This window comes from Bufo bufo, chromosome 5 (genome assembly GCF_905171765.1).
Source record: "Bufo bufo chromosome 5, aBufBuf1.1, whole genome shotgun sequence".
Classification (NCBI taxonomy): Eukaryota; Metazoa; Chordata; class Amphibia; order Anura; family Bufonidae; genus Bufo; species Bufo bufo.
In genome coordinates, this window is record NC_053393.1 from 158,281,513 (window position 1) to 158,303,380 (window position 21,868).

The window sequence follows — 21,868 nt, forward strand, 5'->3', positions numbered from 1 at the left end:
ATGAACAATTACAATACTTTAGTTAGTGCCTTGTATTAACTTTTTTACATAGTAAATGCCATTTGCTGAAGTGACACAATCCCTTTAATAACAGATCAGTAAAGCAATAAAACTAGAGCCAAGCAATATTTGGTAATATATGATGTCTCAATCCTGTATTCAAAGGGGTTCTATGTAGAGATTATCAGGGGGAGAAAAACAGAACTGGATCGCACATCCAAAGTGCTATGCTTTGATCTGAACTCGCTTCTCAGCGCCATATTGAAGTGTACAGCCCCCCATACTACATGCTGTACCAGAGGCATTAGTGTACATTTTGATCAAAAAGCATAAGCCCACTCACCACGCCAAGGTCGCCTCTTCGAGTGGGACCTACTCTGACAAAAAGGCGCAGCACAATGCGATGACAAAGCGGCACTGCCCTAGTAGGCGGCGGGACCCAGGAGTCAAACAGCAACCCTGCTGTTCGAAAATGCCACCCATGGCACTGGGTCCCACCAACACACCAGAACAGCGCCACAAAAACAAAGGCCACCACGCAGTACTGCACCATGTGAACAGTTGTCTAACAAAACATGTCCACTACTATCAGGAGCTGCAGGTCAATGACCACTTTATGCGAACTACTGTGATTAAAACCACCTGTGCTGAGTGGGAGGAGTGCTGATACCAGTAATAACGAAGAAAAAGTCAAATAACAATTATCATGGGGAGAAAAACAAAACTGGATCGCACATCCACAGTGCTATGCTTTGATCTGAACTCAGCGCCATGTTGAAGTGTACAGCCCCCCATACTGCATGCTGTACCAGAGGCATTAGTGTACATTTTGATCAAAAGGCATAAGGTTCTATGTAGAGAGTATTGGTAATACGTATAGACATCTTTCTTCTAGTAGTCTGAAAGGGGTTTTATCTATCTCCGTATTTTTTGGCGTATAAGACGACTGGGCGCATAAGATGACCCTCAATTTTTCCATTTAAAATATAGGGTTTGGGCTATACTCGCCGTATAAGGCTACCCCTGCCTGCCCAGCCCTCCCTGTCTCCAAGACGATCTTCTCCAGGCCAGGGAACTGACCATGGCAGCCAAGGCTTCAGTAGCGTCCTGGCTGCCATGGTAACCTATCTTTTTCTTTTCACATTCCCAGTTTCCCACATAGGAACTACTAGGGGCTGGGAAAAGATGGTGGGTCCATTGCCATGGGGGATCTGAGGGGATATGTGGATGGCACTGTTATGGAGAGGATCTGTAAATGGCACTGTTATGGGGGGATCTGTTGATGGCACTGTTATGGGGGGGGGGGGATCTGTGGATGGCACTGTTATGTAGGGGATCTGTGGATGGTACTGTTATGGAGGGGATCTGTGGATGGCACTGTTATTGGGAGGGGGATCTGTGGATGGCACTGTAACTGGGGAGGGGGTTCTGTGGATGGCACTGTTATGGGGAGGGGGATGTGTGGATGGCACTGCTATGGGGGGGGGGGGGATCTATGGATGACACTATATAGCATCTTATGCTATATGTGTCATCCACAGATCCACCCCCATGACAGTGTCATCCACAGATCTCCCTCCCGTAACAGTGCCATCCACAGAACCCCCTCCCCATAACAGTGCCATCCACAGAACCCCATCCCCAATAACAGTGCCATCCACAGATCCCCTCCCCATAACAGTGCCATCCACAGAACCCCCTCCCCAATAACAGTGCCATCCACAGATCCCCCTCCCAATAACAGTGCCATCCACAGATCCCCTCCATAACAGTGCCATCCACAGATCCCCTCCATAACAGTGCCATCCACAGATCCCCTCCATAACAGTGCCATCCACAGATCCCCTCCATAACAGTGCCATCCACAGATCCCCCCCCCATAACAGTGCCATCCACAGATCCCCTCCATAACAGTGCCATCCACAGATCCCCCCCATAACAGTACCATCCACAGATCCCCCATAACAGTGCCATCCACAGATCCCCCTCCCCCATAACAGTGCCATCCACAGATCCCCCTCCCCCCCATAACAGTGCCATCCACAGATCCCCCATAACAGTGCCATCCACAGATCCCCCCATAACAGTGCCATCCACAGATCCCCTCCATAACAGTGCCATCCACAGATCCCCCCATAACAGTGCCATCCACAGATCCCCCCCCCCATAACGGTGCCATCCACAGATCCCCCCCCCATAACAGTGCCATCCACAGATCCTCCCCCCATAACAGTGCCATCCACAGATCCCCCCCCCCCATAACAGTGCCATCCACAGATCCCCCCCATAACAGTGCCATCCACAGATCCCCCTCCCCGCCGCTCACAGGAGTATACATTTATAAACTGTAATCCGTAACTTTAAATCAGCGCTCATCTCTTTACTACCTTACTCTCAGCTCCGGTAACAGGTTGTGCGGGTGGCAGTGCTCACTCACTGACGTCACGCGCCTGCGCGTCAGTGTGTGTGAGCGCCGCCCGCACTGCCTGTTACCGGAGCTGAGAGTAAGGTAGTAAAGAGATGAGCGCTGATTTAAAGTTACGGATTACAGTTTATAAATGTATACTCCTGTGAGCGGCGGGGAGGGGGATCTGTGGATGGCACTGTTATGGGGGATCTGTGAATATACCATTGGCGTATAAGACGACCCCCGAATTTTGAAAATAGTTTCTAGTGTTAGAAAGTCGTCTTATACGCCGGAAAATACGGTAGATATTGAGGATTAATCCTCCGGAGAGGTCACCAGTATCAGATTGGTGGGGGTTGGACTTTCCCCTACTGATTATATATTAAGATGCTATCTGGATGATAGGTCATCAGTATGTAAAATTTGGAAAACCCATTTAAGGTGTCCATACGTTTTAGACAAAGCTTGGCCAAACCTATTGATATCAACAAGATTGGTCAACACCATAATGTGTACCAGGGTCCTGTGGTGGCAGACACTGGAGTAAGGCAGTAGTATCTGTGTGTTCCGTTTCAGCGTACCTAATGTTCGGTTCCAGCTGGAGATAAGCTTCTGCCAGGGGTGTTTGGTAGCATCTGAACCACCGGGCTCAGTGGTTAACACTGCGGTGTCCTAGGTTCAAATTTGACCAAGGACAACATCTCCATGGAGTTTGTGAGTTTCCTCCAGGTAATTACTGCCATGCTCCAAAAGCATACTGATGGGGAACTTAGATTATGAGCTCCAGCGGGCAACATAAACTAGTGACAGATCACGATTCAAATTCTGGGTTCCCATATTTTACTTGTTTAATCAGTTTCATTCCCCTGCTCCTTTATTTTAATGTTATTTTGTGTTTGGTTTTGTTACAATTGCTTAATACAGGCATGCTCAATCTGCGGCCCTCCAGCTGTTGGAAAACTACAACTCCCATAATTCCCGGACAGCTTACAGAAGGGCATGGTGGGAGTTGTAGTTTTACGACAGCTGGAGGTCCGCAGGTTGAGCATCCCTGGCTTAATACATGTAAACTGGTGTTTGGTCTACTATTACATGTACAGTGCTTTAACCTGTAATTTAGTTACTATAGCAGCCGTGTGTTTTGGCATTTTGAATGATAAGTATACTGTGGAAATGTTGAGACTGTATAATCTGTTTTATGATATTTTGGTATTTGATATTGCTAGCACAAGAGCACATGGACAGTGTCAGACCTTACACTCAGCCACCCTTTCAGTGTGGAGCAAGTTTAGAGATTATTTTACTCTTGTCGGACATAAAAAATATATCTAACTTCTCGAATGAACCAGATTGATCCTCCGCTGTATCATAAGCTCCCAGCATGTGACTATTAGCGTGTTCAGTACCTATGTATTCTGAACAGGGAATATTTTCTGCTGCCAGACACCTCTGAAAAGGATATGTTTTTAGGGAAGAGTTGGGAACCATTAAATTGATTGGTTGACCAGAGTTCGTCTTATGTGTATGGACAATTTAACTAATTTAGTTTGCCCTGAAAGTGGTAACCCAAAGTCCCCCTCATCCCAAATACATTGCTTCTCTTTCCTTTATGTATTAAATATAGTGTTGAGTGAACTTGTGTTTTCAAATTCGGCCTACATGGTTTGGGTTATCTAAGAATCCCGTTATGGATGCCACTACCATGGACCATAAGAGGCATTCCGTATTGCATTCCATCATAACAGAAGTCTATGGCCAGCATAGACCTCTATTATGACGGAATGCCTCTCATAGGCTTCCGTGGTGCTGCCGTCATAGAATTTCGCTATGGTCCGTGGTAGCGGAATCCATAACTGGATTTTCCGACAACCCGAACCTTGTACGTTGAACTTGAAACACAAGTTCGCTCAACACTAATCAAAGAATATGCTAATATTAAATAGGGATGTGCAGTGTAACCATATTGATGACCCGGCCTCAGGGTATCAGATGGGCAGGGGTCAGTCTCCTGGCTGTTAAAGGGGTTATCCCATGATTAATGTAAAAAATGAAAATCAGACACAACATATAGAACATGACAACCTCTTTCTAACAAAGCTAGAACCAGCCGTGTACCTCACATGGATCCAGAGATCTCCCCATTTATTGCTCTTAGATTTATATCAAGCTGGCAGTTCAAGGGGAGTGTCTTTTCTGCTACAGCTCAGGGGGCGTGTCCATGCTCTCCCTATCACAGCTAGGGAGAGCATGGACACGCCTCCTTATCACAGCTTAGGGGGCGTGTCCATGCTCTCTCCATCACAGCTCAGGAGGCAGTTGAAGGATTTAACTGAGCATGTGCGGCCATCTCACTGAGCAGGTCAAAGAAATAAGAAAAATAACAAACAGCAGGTGGCGCTATACAGATACATTTTATTGATTTAACTCCGTGGCTATGCTATATTTTTAATTACTTGCAATTACAAAAGTATTGAGATCCAGGTGCTGATTTGAAAACTATAGAATTATTTTTCGTGGGACAACCCCTTTAAATATTGAAGAGGGCACAGGTCCCGCAACCCATTTAGCAGCTAATTGGCGTGAGTGCCGGACGTCCTGAGGATAGGTCATCAATATCATTACAGCCACGGCCCCTTTAACGCTTATGAAGATATTTTTCATTCAGGAATATTTTTAAAGGGTTATCCAGAATTAGAAAAATATGGTGGCCTTATTCCAAAAAAACAGCCCCACACCTGTCCACGGGTTGTGTCCGGTACTGCAGCTTGGCTCCATTGCAGTTAATGGGCTTTAAAACCACACACAACCTGTGGATGGAGAAGAAAGCAGCCATTTTTTTCTAGTCCTGGAGAATCTGCTTGTTCACATAGTTCAGGTTTAGTGCAGCTTTTACATGCTTTTTTGTGCATTTTCAGTGTTTGGAAAAATTGTAATATCCAAAAACAGCACCAAAACTGCACTTTGCTAAAGGGATAAATACGTTCCAGGCCTTATTTACAAACAATTTGGGTTTAAAAGTAAATAATAACCCGCAGCATATTTCTGAAACACAGTTCTCTCAAGTTCTTACATCCCATCAGTGACTGAAGTATTGGAGAGTTTCTGCCGTCCATCTTGACCTGGACTTGGACTTATTACAGGGAATGAATGGTGTTAGGGAAATGTTATTTGTGCTGTGGTATGCCAGTTGTGTTGTTTGTTCTCTTTACAAGATGAATGATTCTTTTTTTCTTTCTGTAAAAAAAAAAAGGGTTTGTTTGGAGATTGCAAATCCCCAGAACCACGTTTTTTCCAGTGTCTAATTACCAAGCCTTTTCTTTCCATGACATCACTGCAATTGAACCCCGTCCGAAGTCCTCGCTAGTAGGCGGCATGGCTTCAGCTCTTTTCCATTATGTGCTACAGAAATTGATTTAATTTCTGCAAGTCGCAAACATCACTTGAAACTGGAAAGATTTTATGTCACACTTGCGTGCTATCTATAGACAGGGTGTGTGAGGCGTGTTACTGTAATAAATCTGGCGTATGCTGGTCGCTAGGCCCTGCTAAGAAGGGATTACACGGCTCCAGCTTAACTTTCTTAGGCTACTTTCACACTGGCGTTTCTGGGTCCGCTTGTGAAATCCGTTTCAGGGCTCTCACAAGCGGCCCCAAACAGATCCGTTCAGCCCCAATGCATTCTGAATAGATGCGGATCCATTCAGAATGCATCAGTTTGCCTCCTTTCAGCCTCCATTCCGCTCTGGAGGCGGACACCAAAACGCTGCTTGCAGTGTTTTGATGTCTGCCTGACGATGCGGAGCCAAACGGATCCGTCCTGACTTACAATGTAAGGCTACTTTCACATCTGCGTTAGGTGCGGATCCGTCTGGTATCTGCACAGACGGATCCGCACCTATAATGCAAACGCTTGTATCCGTTCAGAACGGATCTGTTCGCATTACCATGATAATGATAATGCAAACGGATCCGTTTTGATTTACACTGAAAGTCAATGGGAGGCGGATCCGTTTTCAATTGCACCATATTGTGTCAGTGAAAACGGATCCGTCCCCATTGACTTACATTGTAAGTCAGGAAGGATCCGTTTGGCTCCGCATCGTCAGGCGGACATCAAAACGCTGCAAGCTGTGCCTCCAGAGCGGAATGGAGGCTGAACGGAGCCAAACTGATGCATTCTGAGCGGATCCTTATCCATTCAGAATGCATTGGGGCTGAACTGATCCGGAAACGGATCCTGAAACGGATCTCACAAGCGGACCCTGAAACGCCAGTGTGAAAGTAGCCTAAGTCAATGGGGACGGATCCGTTTTCACTGACACAATAATGTGCAATTGAAAACGGATCCGCCTCCCATTGACTTTCAATGTAAATCAAATCAAAAAATGTTCATGGTAATGCAAACTGATCCGTTCTGAACGGATACAAGCGTTTGCATTATAGGTGCGGATTCGTCTGTGCAGATACCAGACGGATCCGCACCTAACGCAGGTGTGAAAGTAGCCTTACTTTTTGGGAGCAATGACCTGTCCAGAGATTTCGGGGATGCAAAAGTATGAGAACAATTTCACTTTGGATTTGCCCAGAGTACGTCTTTCCGCTCCCTTTGTCTTCATATAGACACACCGGCTCCTGTGGAGTCATGTGCCTCATTATTGTACCGCTGTAAAGGCAAGGAGAAGACATACGTGTGAGCGTAGTGCAGATTTACTATGTGCTAATGGTTTCTGTAGGAAGTCGTATCCCACTGGTATTGTTATTGCGGAGTCTGTGGTATTGTTAATGGGGAAGTTCTTATTTTGGAGATTTTTGTTTTGCACATGAATATCTTGGATCACGAGTTCACTTCCCGTTCAATCGATTTTTCCAATTGCAAAATAAAAATGTCCAAGCTGATATTCTTTCTGAAGGGAAAACTGCCTCCTGTTTTTTTTTATTTTTCTCTCTCATAGTTTTTTTTTTTTTTTTTAAGTTAACGTTCGAACAGGATTCTGCCTACCTGTTTTAAAGGGGTATTCCAGCAGTGACCATTTAATGGGTGGTAATCCAAAAGTCAGGACCAACCCCAGTCCTCCATATCTCTTTGCCAGCAACACTGCAGTGAGGGAGGTGGGTAAGTATGTACGGTGCCGCTCCATACAAGCAGGGTTGGAATTGCCATTTCGGGGGGCCCCAAGCAAAGTTATATTTGGGAGTTTTATTCCGGCCGCCTCTCGACATGTTTGCCGTGCTGCGACCGGACCTCCGGCCCGCCCCCATTATAGTGAATGGGGCCAGAACGAACTTCCAGTGGCATGCGTGCAATAGCGGCAGCACGGATCCAGCCTGGCGGAGAAGACTGCCTCTAATGTGAAAGTAGCCTAAGCTCTGCCCTGATCAGCTTGCTAAGCTCTGCACCCGTCAGCCTGTTAAAGGAGTTTATCCTCCGCATAGGTCATTAGTTTTTGATTAGGGGGGTCCGACTCCTGAGACCCCTGCCCATCAGCTCGTTGCGAAGGCACCAGCACTCACAGTAGCGCTGTGGTCTTTTCTCAGCTCACCAAGCATAGCGCCGTACATTGTATAGTTCGTATCTCAGCTCAGCCACATTCACGTCAATGGAACTGAGCTGCTCCTAGGGTATGTAACCGATGAATGTGACATCACATGGCCTAGGGATCAGCAACCTTTGGCACTCCAGGTGTTGTGAAACTACAACTCCCAGCATGCTCCATCTAATTCTATGGGAGTCTCGCAAGGTTGTGGCGATACTGTAACAATGCCTATCCTTGTCCACAAAACGGACAAGAATTGGACATGTTCTATAATTTTTTGTGGGTCTGTATCCTATCCTCAAAAAATGCGGTTTGGATATGGACCTAAAATGCACTTGTGTGATTGGGGCCTAAAAGTGTCCGAAAAGTCCCACTGAGCTTAGCAATGCAGCCTGGGCACATCTGCTACTGTTCTACTGCTGGGAAGGGTCCCCCTCCCTGGGGCCCCTGTGTGGCTGAATAGGCTGTTCAGACAGTATGTCTGCCCCCCTTTTTTTTTTTTTTAAAGCCAACTGCTTGTGGCTAGCAGGGGCCCCCCTGATAACTGGGGCCCCAAGCATTTGTTTGGTTTGTGCTGAGGTTAAATCCGCCACTGCATATAATTCTTTGGGACCTGCGGGTGATAAATTGTTAAAAAAATAAATAAAAAATTCTCAGTTAGTGGTAATTGTAGCATTTACTTCACTGTCACCTAAAAAAACAAAACCTGTTGGGTACTGCAAGTATGCAATAGTTATAGTGGGAAATGCAGTATTGTTTGGTGGATGACCATTTTGGATATTACGGTTTAGGCTACTTTCACATTCGTTTTGTGCGAATCCGTCATTGATGGATCCGTTCAGATAATACAACCGTCTGCATCTGTTCAGAACAGATCCGTTTGTATTATCTTTTTTTTTTTTTTTTTTTTTTTATATTTCTTTATTAAAGTTTTAAAATTACATAATGATTCACAACAACAGTAACCTGCTTTTCTTTTCCCAGTACATTGCAACTTATAATAAACATAAATTTTTGCATTGTGTAGCATTCCCCCCACCCAAGTCCCCTTGCTTGCTGCTTGCAACAACACAAACAGAAAAAAATAAAAAATAAAACTCTCGATCTCTCCCCCCCGACAGCTATCCCAGCCATTTATGCCATGTGTTCGGGCAAATCGGTTTTTTTTCTTGTGAGAGATTAAATGGAATTCTTCTGTGACAAGTGCCAATCGAGTAGATCTCATCCAATTGTCAACCGTAGGCACAGCCCTATCTCCCCGGATGATATTTTTCCTAGCCTGGAATAGTAATTTGGCTGCTATTTCTCGCTGTTTAGGGTTACCTATTTTTCCCATGACTCCAAGAATACATATTTCGAAATCCCGCTGGATGATACTCCTCTATTTGTTTAATCACCTTCTCCCAATGAACCTGAATATCACCACACGTCCAGAGAATATGGATATCATCCACTCCCTTCTCTCCACACTTTAGACATCCAAATTCTTTGAGTCTGTAGCATTTCATCAGGAGCTTGGTGGAATAATATAGGCGGTATAGTATATTGAATTGTATAATTCTATGAGAGAAACTATTTGTTACTATTGTAAGTAGTAAAGCCCCAGATTTTTGTTTCCCAGTCCATATTGGTTTTTTAACTCTTGATATGGGATTATATCCCCGCTTTTCCATACCTGGCCCAGTTTAAAAATCCCATACTTGCGCCAGATTTCCTGTTCAATGGCTTTTAATTCAGTCAGATGACAGTTATCCCATAATAAAGTATCCGTATGGAATTCATTTTGAGTCCATAGCGCTCTAGCTTTCTTCCATACTTTGGACAGCAGTTCTATAATCGGTATCTTGTTGGGTCGCTGCAGCGTTAAGGTTTTTGCCTCAACTATTTGAAACAAATTGCAGTGGTCCAACTTTTTGTCGATCGCTGCAATTAGGGTCTTATATCTTTGTGAATTGCTCCATACTATCATGTTTTTAATATGGCCCGAGATGAAATTAAGTTCCAAGTCCGGGACCGATAATCCTCCATTCCTCTCATGTATCTTCAATATTTCTGCTCTAATTCTGGGTTTTTTAATTATTGTCGCTGCATTCCATAGAATATAATTGAGAGGGGGTAGTAGACACATTTTCACTAGTGAAATACGGGCTGCCATTGAAATATGAAGTTTTTTTCCAGAGATCTACTTTCTTCCTGATTTTTTTTTTTATTAAGGGTACAATATTTAATTGGGCAAAATCTTTGGGGTTTGGGGTTATCTGTATTCCCAAATACTTGACAGGTTCTTGTGGACGGATCCCAACGTTTGCATTATAGGAGCGGATCCGTCTGTGCAGACACCAGACGGATCCGCTCTGAACGCAAGTGTAAAAGTAGCCTAAGTCTGTCTGCCAGAATCTTAGCCAAAATGTTATTGTCAGTGTTGATTAATGAAATGGATGGGACGGTATGAGTCCAACAAACATGGGTCTTTATCTGGCTTTAAGATCAGTGTGACCAAGGCTTCCCTTAGGGAATCTGGCAACTTCCCAGACTCCCTCGAGGCAGTCCAGACGGCAATCAGTTTAGGTATTAATGTTTCTTTGTATTGTGCATATATTTCAAACGGAATGCCGTCTATTCCTGGGGCTTTATTTTTTGTGATCTTTGTTAAAAAAAATTCCACTTCCCCAGTACTTATAGAGCTGTCTAAGCTTTCCCTCTGCTCTAGTGTTAATGAGTTTATAGTAGTTTTTTCCAGAAATTTTTGTATCTCGGACATATTTTTATTGATCTAATTGTAAATGTCCTCAAAATACTCCTTAATCAAGCTTAACTTAGTAGCCTGGTCAACAATATTTTGGCCCCGTTTGTTCACTATGCAATGAATATAGTTCTTTTTCCTCTGGGCTGCTACTAACGCTGCTAACTTTTTGCCGGGTATATGTGCATATATATAGTTATCCCTAACAGTTTTGTTTATGTTGTTCTGCTAACAAAAACAGGTCATCCTTAATTTTTGTTTGTTGATCTATCCATGTTTGATAGTTTTGTTCATTGGGATTTTCAATATACTTTTCCTTATGTTTTACAAGCTCCTGTTCTAATATATCAATTTCCTTCCTTGTTCTCTTTTTATATATTGCTGTATATTTTATGAAAATCCCTCCGATAAAGGCTTTTGCCGCATCCCACACCACTTTAACACCCGCTGAGCCTTCATTAATAGTGAAATATTCCTTTATCTCTTGTGAAACTTTATCGTGTATCCCCATAATATTTATCCAGCCAATATTTATTCTCATCCCTCTGTTTTTATTGTTACTTATTTTTATATTAGTGATAATTGGACTGTGATCTGAAATCCCCCGGTGGCCGTATTTAATCCCTTGGATATCAAGTGAACCTTTATCATTAGTAAATACTAAATCAATACGTGACAAACTACTGTGTGTTTTTGAGAAGCAGGAGTATTTTTTTTAACTTTGGATGCCTTTCTCTCCAAATATCGATCCATCCAAATTCTTCTGTGATATTTTTTAGTTTAGATCCAGTGCAATAGTTCTGAGTATTTCCTATTCTACATCTATCTATTTTCCCGTCCATTACATGGTTAAAATCTCCTGTGATTTAAAAGTGATTTATCCCCACATCTAAGCACCAAATCGTGAATTTTTAATAGAACCTCTATCTTAAAGGGTGGGGGAATATAGACATTTACTATTATCCATGCTTTTCCATCTAATATGCAATCTATCAGGACATAGCAGCCCTCTCTATCTATCACTGTTGTTGATATTTTTATTTTTATGTCTATATCTCTATGTATTAAAATGCTCACTCCTCTTGCATATGATGAGTAGACTGAATGAAAAGCGTGCTGTACCCACGGTCTGGTCACCCCACCCGCTGTCTCACCTGTCCAAACTATCGCTGGAAGAGATCTTACTCAGACCCCTAATATTCCATGAGATTATTCTCATAGGTCCTGTTTGTGTTGGCTATAGGTATTTGCTACAGCACTGCCAAATGGGGGGGGGGGCGGGAGGACGAGAGAGAGAGGGAGAAAAAAAAAACGAAAAAAATTAAAAACGAGCAAGCAACCCATCCTACCCATTCCCATCTGAATGACCCAGAATGGCATAAAGCTCTGGCTCTCTATCTGAGCATTTCCCCCTCCCGACCCGATCACGGCCCTCCTGAAGCTCAACTCTTTATTTTCCCTTTAAACCATTCCCCAGCCGCCTCTGGAGTATAAAAAAAAACACGTTTTGTTTTTCCCACTCTATCCTCAACTTCGCTGGGAATATCATTGAATACTTGACACCGTGCTGACGCAGAGTCTTTTTTAGTTCGATGTACTGACTTCTAGCCTTTACTGTTTCCCTTGCATAGTCTGGAAATAACATTACCTTCATACTCAAGATTACCCCTTTCTTGACCTGCGCTGTATTTCCTCTTTATCCCTGGCCGATAGTAGGCTGAAGATTATTGGCCTAGGTCTTGTCCCCGGGGGAGGGCGCCTTCGCATTCTATGGGCTCTTTCCACCAAATTTTAGTAATTTGAGATATCATTGCCCAGTTGTCCCATCAACCAGGCCTGTATAAAGGCACAAGTATCCTGACCCTCTACCCCCTCTGGGATCCCCAGACACCTCAGGTTGGTTCTTCTAGAATAGATCTATTTTCTAGCTCCAGCAATTTGTTTTTTCGTTCCCTATTTTCTTCCTTTAATATGTCCTGTCCTTTAACCATTATTTGTAGTAGGTCCTCAGCATCTTTATATTTTTGTAGGTCCGCTCTTAGAAGCCCAACCGACTCTCTTATGTTTCCCATCTGGAGAGAGAGGTCTTGTATTGCCAAACTACAATTTTTTATTTCTTTAAATATATCTTGCAGGCTAGGCGCCTGCGCCTCTTGAATAAGAGTATTTTCATCTGCATGTTTTGGGTTTTTACAGCCGCTCTCTCCAGCATGGGGATCTTTTTCTTGTATTTTCGGGCTTACAATATCTCCTGAGCCATAAGGGATGCCCTCTAAATCTAGTGAAGTGTCTTCTTTTTTTTTCTTAGAGGGGCTAGTGTGTCTGCTCATATTCGGAAGAGGCTGTTGCTTCGGTCTATCTATTCTTTTAAACATAGGAGAGATTGAGGTGTTTAACTCTAATTGCCCCTTCCCCCGCTTCCCTACCCTTTGCCGTGACATTTCAAAACCAATACCAGGCGGAACTGTCAAGAAAACAAAAGAAAAGGAGGAAGCAGTGGGGCAGGAAGAATCACAATAAACAGGAAAAAAAAAAAACGGGGGTTAGCCCGTGCTTTGGTGTATCCTGTGATTCCCTATTCCGTTCCTCAACACTATCCCCACCCCAATTCAACGCCCCTGAGCCAAGGGACAGGAACGCACAGGATATCTGCCCCAGAGTCCGAGTCCCACTCCTGAAGGTTTAGTATTATGTCTCTCAGAACAAAAGGATAAGTTAGTTCTGTTTTGGAGTCTGAGTTCCCCTCCTGCAGGTTTAGTATTACGTCTCGCAGAGAGAGAGGGTAAGTTAGTTTTGTGTTAAAGTCCGAGTTCCCCTCCTACAGGTTTAATATTGCATCTCACAGCGACAGAGAATAGATTAGTTCTGTTAGTACGTATACCATAGAGAAAAATCAATCAATCAGCTTGAGCGGGGAGCAGTATGGACCCGCAAAACAGCTTATTTCACTGAGCAGGATAGCCAAAACAGTCTAGGCCCAACATCCCCCAAGATCTTCCGGTCAGTACAGTCACTTGGTTATAATCTCTTATTCTCTGTATGCCCAGTGCAAGGGTCACAAACATCAAACACCAGTCCTTTACCTCTCCATTACCCGTGGATCAACCCTAGCAGTAGAGAGGAAGAAGAAAAGTCCAATCTAACTTCTGCAGATCCGCTCTGATCATCCCCCCTCACATACTGGGGGCTAGCTTACAGCTATTTTATAATTGCAACCAGTCCGTCTACACAGGGATCCTTCAACTGTTGCCGTTATATGGCGCCGTCTGTTTCCAGGCTATTGGCACAATGTCAGGGTGTTCAAGGTCTCCCCCCCCCCCCCCCCTCGATACTCCCCCATCTGTAGATGTTACCATCTCACCTCCACTACAGTCGCCTCCGGCTCTGAAGTCGGCCCCCGGCTCCGGGGAACATCCGCCGCACCTCTCGAACCGACTTCAAGACTTGCGGTGGGGGAGGGAGAAACCAACACACCCGCCGTCCAGCAGGTAAACCTCCAGGCTTGCACGAGTCTCGGCTCTCGCGATCTGCCCGAGGACGAGCGCGTTGTCGGATAAGTGGCGGCACAAGTGGAGAATGGTGCGCTACGCGTCAAGCATCCAGCCAAGATCCATGGTCTGGAGGGAGGTGTGCGCGTTACCTACGTGGGCCCGCACGCATGCTCCACCTCCTCCACTCCGTTTATATTATCTTTACCATAGCTAAGACGGATCCGTCTTGAACACCATTGAAAGTCAGTGGAGGACGGATCCGTTTTCGATTCCCAGATGTGCCAGATTGTATCAGTAAAACGGATCCGTCCCCATTAACTTACATTGTGTGCCATGACGGATCCGTTTGGTTCAGTTTCATCAGACGGACACCAAAACGCTGCAGGCAGCGTTTCGGTGTCCGCCTCAAGAGCAGAATGGTGACTGAACGTAGGCAAACTAATGCGTTCTGAGCGGATCCTTTTCCATACAGAATGCATTAGGGCAAAACTGATCCGTTTTGGACCGCTTGTGAGAGCCCTGAACGGATCTTACAAATGGAAAGCCAAAACGCCAGTGTGAAAGTAGCCTTACACAGTATATACCACTACTTGGATTTGGGGAACTGCACAGCCTTTTAAAGTGAACAGATCCACCAACCAAAGACACTGAATACATTTTTTAAGCATTCAAATGTACCCCCTGGCAGAATGCCCACCATACAGCAGAAATTAAGTATGAACCCAGCCTAAACCCTGCCACACCTTCTATTCTTTAAAGGGGTTTTCCGGGTTCAGCTCTGAAATCGGACATATCCCCTATATTCATCCCTCCTGCCCCCCTGATATAAGAACTGGAGCATTTCATACTCCAATGCTGTCCCTTGCCCTGCACTGTATCACGCTTTTTTTGCTTACATTAGCACACTGTTAGGCGGAGGCTTCCCCCCAGCAGTGTTCCCAGTGACGTTACCTCCTCTGATGGGCGGGCTTTAGCGCTGCCCTAGCTGTTTTACAGGCTAGGGCAGCACTAAAGCCCGGCCATTAGTGCCGGTGACATCACCGGGCTTACTGCTAGGCAGAAGCTTCTGTCCAGTAGTCCACATGGAGAGCCGGATACGTCACCAGATCTACAAAAAATGCCTCTTGTACTGTGCGATATAGCACAGGGCAAAGGAGTGCATCAGAGCATAAAATGCTCAGGATGCTCATATCAGGGGGACTGGAGTGGTGAGGTTAGGGTAGCTCTGAACCCGGATAACCCCTTTTAAAGGAGTTATCCCATGTCTGATGTAAAAAATGAAAACCTGACATTGTATAGTACATGATAATATCTTTCTAACAAAGCTAGAACCAGCCCTGTACCTCACATGGATCCAGAGATCTCCACGTTCATTTCTTTGCTATATTTATATCAAGCGGACTGCTCAAGGGGAGTGTCTTATCTGCAGCAGTTCAGGGGGCGTGCCCATGCTCTCCCTATCACAGCTCAGGGGGCGTGTCCATGCTCTCCCTATCACAGCTCAGGGGGCGTGTCCATGCTCTCCCTATCACAGCTCAGGGGGCGTGCCCATGCTCTCCCTATCACAGCTCAGGGGGCGTGTCCATGCTCTCCCTATCACAGCTCAGGAGGCAGTTGAAGGATGAAACTGAGCATCTGCGGCCTTCTAAGTGAGCGGGACAAAGAAATAAGAAAAATAACAAAGAGCAGGTGACGCTATACAGATCCATTTTATTTAATAACACCATGGTACATACTACAGTTTTAATTACATGCAATTACAAAAGTATTCGGATTCAGGAGAAGTTTTGAAAAATTTAGAATATTCTTTGTGGGACAACCCCTTTAAGTGAAATGGAAATTCATTAAATAAACTGGAAAAAGTAGTATTCCAAAAACCAGTTCTCTGTGTAAATTTCCCATTGGAAAGCTTGGATTGACTAGCGAACATGTCTGCAGACCTCAACTCAGTCCGAATAAATCTCTATAATAAAGTTATCTGATTTAAAATAAGACTGTAATGGAAATAAATCGGGTCCAGAGCATTATTGGCTTGTCTCAGAAAGACAACCTATGTCCATATGCCTTATTATCATAGAGGGGGTTCCCTGCTCATATCCCTCCTAGACAACCTTTCGCCCGAATAGCTGCCATGTAATACTGCAGCTGGAGGGGCTTGTCAGTGATGTGAGAATCCATTTAAAGTTTTCCTCCTAATCTGGCATCTGATGTGGAGAGACACTAGTGCGTGGTACAGCTGACAAAGCAACCATACAGGACCTCTGGAGTATCAAGCACTTGTCCAAATTAGTACCCATGTGTGATACTCTCAGTATCTCTCCATGCTCTATGTCAGATCAGGCTGGAAACTGGGATTTGGGGGACATTATTATGCTTTTGATAAATAGAGCCCAGGAGGTCTCTCTTTTTTTTTTTTTTGTAATAAAGTTGTTAAATTTTAATCAGATTGAAAGGAACCATTTTAGTCATATTATTGATTTGCATATGGGTATGGTACCCCACACTGAATAGAAGTGTATCAGCAGGAATTTGAAGGGTTGGGGCTACACCGCAATCTGAAGTGAATGGGGTCTCAAAGTGACTTGCAAGTTGCCGTGCCCCCAAAAAAGTTTCAGATGCTGATTCCATCCCAAGATATGAGGCATGACACTTTTTTTTTTGCATCTGGATGAAATCTGCTCTGTATAAATTACAGTGCTGATTCCCATTGAAATCAAAGGGAGGCATAAAATGCATACAAATCAGCATAAACTCCGTGTGAACATACCCTTAAGCTAACATAAAGACCAGCCCTATAATTTGCTATGTTTTTCCTCTATTGTTAGGATACAGGAAACAAGCGTTGGTTTCTGCACTTCTAGCTGAGTCAGATGAAGCAGGTCTGTGTTTGCATTGTGCATAGGAAGGGAGTGTGTTTCTTGGACGTTATCTAGCGGGGGCCCTGCCACACGCTTCTTGCTTGGTTGTTGTTATTTGAAATCACGTGAGATGTGAAAAATGTTCTACCAAAGCTCAAAGTCTCACCCTGCGGGGTGGCTTGTTGGGACTAGATAATTAACCTTTTCATCACTTCTTGAAGTGGACTTTAATGGACTGAAAATCAAATCTGGTTGGGTAATACCTATTCGTGCAGTATATGTAGCACATACTGAAATTTTCAAGATGCGGTCTCAAGAAAACAATAATGTAGTCTAGACCAGTGCTTCTCAAGGGACATGTGTGACACCAGTGAATGTGCAGGTCCGTCTGTGGTCCCAACAGTTTACATTGCAGGAGAACTGACACATTTTCTATATGTTTTCATGTTCAACTGGGTTCAGACAATTTTTAGATTGTGTTCACCTTCTTTTTATTTTGGCATGGCTGTGAGGCCAGGGTATCACTACACACAGGAATGACTGGTTAAGGCCCCAGGAGAGAAATATTGAGATGCTAAGTGTTTGCTTGCTTATTGTACTGGCTTATCTTAAAGCTTGGCCATCCCTATGAGATGGCCGATTGTTCGGCTGACAGCTGTCCCTCCTGACGTCCCCCATCTAAAATCACGCTGAGCTTAGCAACGCATGTATGTTTATTTCAAAGGGGAGAAGGGATATAAGCCACTTCCATAAGCTTCTCTGGCAGTTGATTCTGTGTGATCTGTATAGCCAGTTTAATATGGTTGTGAAAGAGATCTGCTGCCATCACTGTGGTGTCTGCAGTGTTATGGACTTTCGTGCAGGGAAATGAAGAGTATCTCTTACTTAGGCCTCATGCACACGACCGTTGTTTTGGTCCGCATCCGAGCCGCAGTTTTTGCAGCTTGGAAGCGGACCCATTCACTTTAGTGGGGCCGTAAAAGATGCAGACAGCACTCCGTGTGCTGTCCGCATCCGTTGCTCCGTTCCGTGGTCTGAAAAGAAAATATAATTTGTCCTATTCTTGTCCGTTTTGCGGACACGAATAGACAGTTATATCAATGGCTGTCTGTGCCGTTCCGCAAATTGCGGAACACACACGGACGCCATCCGTGTTTTGCGGATCTGCAATTTGCAGACCGCAAAACACACAACGGTCGTGTGCATGAGGCCTTACCCTAATAGTTTGTATCAAACTGTTGTGTGCATGAAGGACTAGGTCAAAAATATAAAGTACAATAAAGTAAAATAGAAGTGTTAATCCAGTGTTGCACATGTATAAATTGACATTTTCTGCTAAAGTGTACCTTATGCTGGGTTCACACCTGAGCATATTCGATAAGCGCTTTTTACAGGCGTTTGTATCGGGTGTTTTTAATGGGCGGAAACAAGCAAACCCTCCATTTAGGCGCGTTCCAGCTGAATTCTATGGGCGGGAATGCGCGACAATACGCCCCAAAGAAGCTCCTGTACTTCTTGGGGTGTAGGGCGTTTTACAGCGCGTTCGTACGCGCTGTAAACCGCTCAGGCGAGAACCATGCCCATAGGGAAACATTGGTTTTTGCCTGTGTGAACCTAGCCTGAGTGATTTGACAAAATTTGGGGATCCTTGGTTGGCTGCCAAAACAACCTAGAAAGCTCAGATTTTACTCTGCCTGGTGCTGCTGTGTGAATGGTTGTACCTGAATTGAGCGACGATTGCTGGCTCACGGCTCGATTGCTATTGTGTTTCTATCACATTTCTTGATCATTTTAAAGGACATCTGTCAGCAGTTTTGTACCTATGACACTGGCTGACCTGTTACATGTCCGCTTGGCAGCTGAAGGCATCTGTGTTGGTTCCATGCTCATATGTGCCTGAATTGAATTAACTGGGTCGGGCAGTGAGAACATCATCCACTGTCAAAGTGGAGAGGGCACGGCCGTTGCAGAGCGAGTGTAGCCTCTAGGTGTAAAGGTATGACTCTGCTGACAGATGCCCTCTAACTGCATTTCAGATCTCTTACCTGGTCTTTCTTTTCCTTCTATGACTTTGAGGGTACTGAATGTATGTGCTCTGGTTTCCCTATAAATTGTAGCTACTATGGTTGCGGTTTTCTTTTTGAAAATGCATAACTAAAATATAAAAAAAAAAATTGAAGTGTCAATAGTTTATTTTTATTAATAGTTTAAAAAATTGTTTTTATTTTTATTAACTAACAAAATTCAAGGTGAATGAACAAAAGAGAAATCTAAATGAAATGAATATTTTGTGCGAAACTCTCTTTGCCTTCATAACAGCATCAATTCTTTTAGGTACACTGGCATCCTTCTTGTGAAGGAACTCGGCAGAGGGGTTGTGTCAGACATCTTGGAGAACCAACCACAGATCTGCTGGGGATGTAGACTTGCTCAAGTCCATCATGCAATACCTTCAAGTAGGCGTCTGATTGGCTCCAAATTTATCCTGCAGCAACACGACGACCCCAAACATGAAGCTAACGTCACTAATAACTATCTTCGGAGTAAACACATAAAGAGACCAAAGGATTTGAGCAAGCCTACATCCACAGAATCTGACAGCAATGACTATGTCAGCCTCATAACATGTGCAGCACCACTGGATCACCAATGACAGTCGTGTCGGTATATTTCTGACAACACTATGCCACCAACGTACATAGCAGTTTTTTTCAGGGCATCATTTTATTTGTTAGAAGTGGTGATATAGTAGCTTGTGTTGGGGTGTGCATGAAAACGCAGGCATGAGGTGACGGGGCCCAACCCTATCAATCCAGGGGAAGGCTGCAGGGGGTGTTCACAAACGCACCCCTGGGTGCTCCAACTAACATATTGGCATATTAATTAAAATGCAGTTCCTATTGGAGCATTGCGTCATACAGCCTTAAACGAGGTATTGTTTTCGGTCAGCATGGTCAACCCTACCAGGCAGTGTAGTTTAATAGGGTTAATCATGCTGACTGTTTCTCTGTAAATACTTTAGCATATAGTCCCACAGCACTTTCAGATATTAAATCACATATTGAATTCTCCGGTAACAGTGTTATCCTCGTTTTGTGTTGCTGCCAACCTAACACCAAACCTGATGCATTAAGCGTCAGTTGAGCGAGGTGTTGAGTCACTTTTATTAAAAAAGTAATGAATAATCTGTTTTTTCGATTGCCCCTGTTTCAAAGAGGGGCAGGCAGATGGTCGACAATGAGTTGATCTCTGACTATAATGGAGAGTGACTGCTATACGCCTCCACGTTTCTGGATCTGGTCTAGACACCCCTGCTCTTGGAACCAGTGTGGTTCCCTGTAGAAGGACTCCACCGATCTGACTTATGGAGTTTTGGGTGGGTAAGTTGCCCAAGTAATGATTCACTTTAAAGAGACACTCCAGGAAAAATGTAATATTGTGCATACTTTCTGTTTATGGTGTTCTTTGTTTCCAAGTCCCGGCACTTGTAACCGTTTTTCCTAGAGTGTTCCTTTAAATGAAATGTGCATCAGTAACATCATATTCATAACCAGATAACTGAAGAGCAGAGGTGGTCAGAATAATAAAGAGTTCAGGATCCCACTCGAAGACCACATGCACATGGTCATGTCAGTGTTTTGGATACAGATGGCTTCCATGTGCATTTCATATTGTTCTCATTCTGATCAATAGAAAGGGCTATTCCTAGCAAAAACTAACAAGAATGGGTCCTGCACTGCCAAATCGGCAGACAAAAAAGTGGATGTGTGTATGGCCCCATAGAAATAAAAAGGATAGCACATTGAAGAAACATGCCGTCTTGTGCATAGACCCTAATCTTGAAGACCGTTTTGAAGAAATGTATTTCTAGGTTTTAGAAAATACTATACATCTTATCATGGCCATAATGGCCCCAAGTTGTTCAGAGATGCATCTCCCTTGTCTAGTTTTTGTTCACAATAGGTTCTTTTACAATAGAATCATTGTAGGGTTAAACGTTATTGCGTTTTCATACAGATGTCTGCATAAAACCGCTCTGGCTGCTAATATGTATCCGGCATCAAGTTGTGCAGTATGTGAAAACATGACGAGCCCAGAGTAAGGTTTCAGCATAACCATGATCACTCTCCCCTGTCCTTGGGGCGGCTTTTTTTTATTCCTTGCACACAAACCTTTGCTGTATTGGTTAGTTATTGGAGACGCTTGTGCTGCGTGACCAAAAAAGTATTTACTCCCTGTCTGAGAACCCAGACAGCTGGCATTCCTCAGCCAATGTGTGTACGCGTGTTTTTGTTTTTTTTCAAAACTACGCTCCAATTCACAGATAATATTGAGTAATCTTCAGCTGTGATGATATATGCCCTCCAAGTAAAAAGCAGAGGAAAGGACATGATGTGCAGTTCTGTGCACAGATTTAACAGAACGTGTATATGACAGCATCCAGTCCATTCAGTCTTGTTTATTGCATCTATGTGATCCTGTAATACTTTGACCTGTTCCAGTACTGTAGGATGGAGCAGGAGCAATTCTGTAACATTTTCATACAGTAACCAAAAAAAAAAATAATATGGACCAGACGCGGACGTCCTTTTACACAAGGTTTGGAAATTGTCTGAATTTTTAGAGTAATTTTAAAAAATTGGTAACTTGGAAAGGCTCTAAAAATACAGTATTAAGTAAAAAGTTACGAATCTATACCACAAAAGGTTGCCTGTTAAATTTAACAGGTTATGTTATGTTCTGTAAGAAATGAGTGTTAAAAGGCAGCCAAGCAACTAACACTAAGTAAAATAACTCCAGGTTAAAGGGGTTATGCAAGAATGAGTTTTTTTTTT

General features: G+C 43.9%; 1 protein-coding gene across 2 annotated transcripts in view; it reads left to right on the forward strand.

Annotated features, from left to right (window-relative positions):
* The window catches only part of TMEM241 (transmembrane protein 241), a 141,508-nt gene that overhangs the window by 97,533 nt on the left and 22,107 nt on the right, over positions 1-21,868 (forward strand). The gene's annotated exons all lie outside the window — the stretch shown is intronic.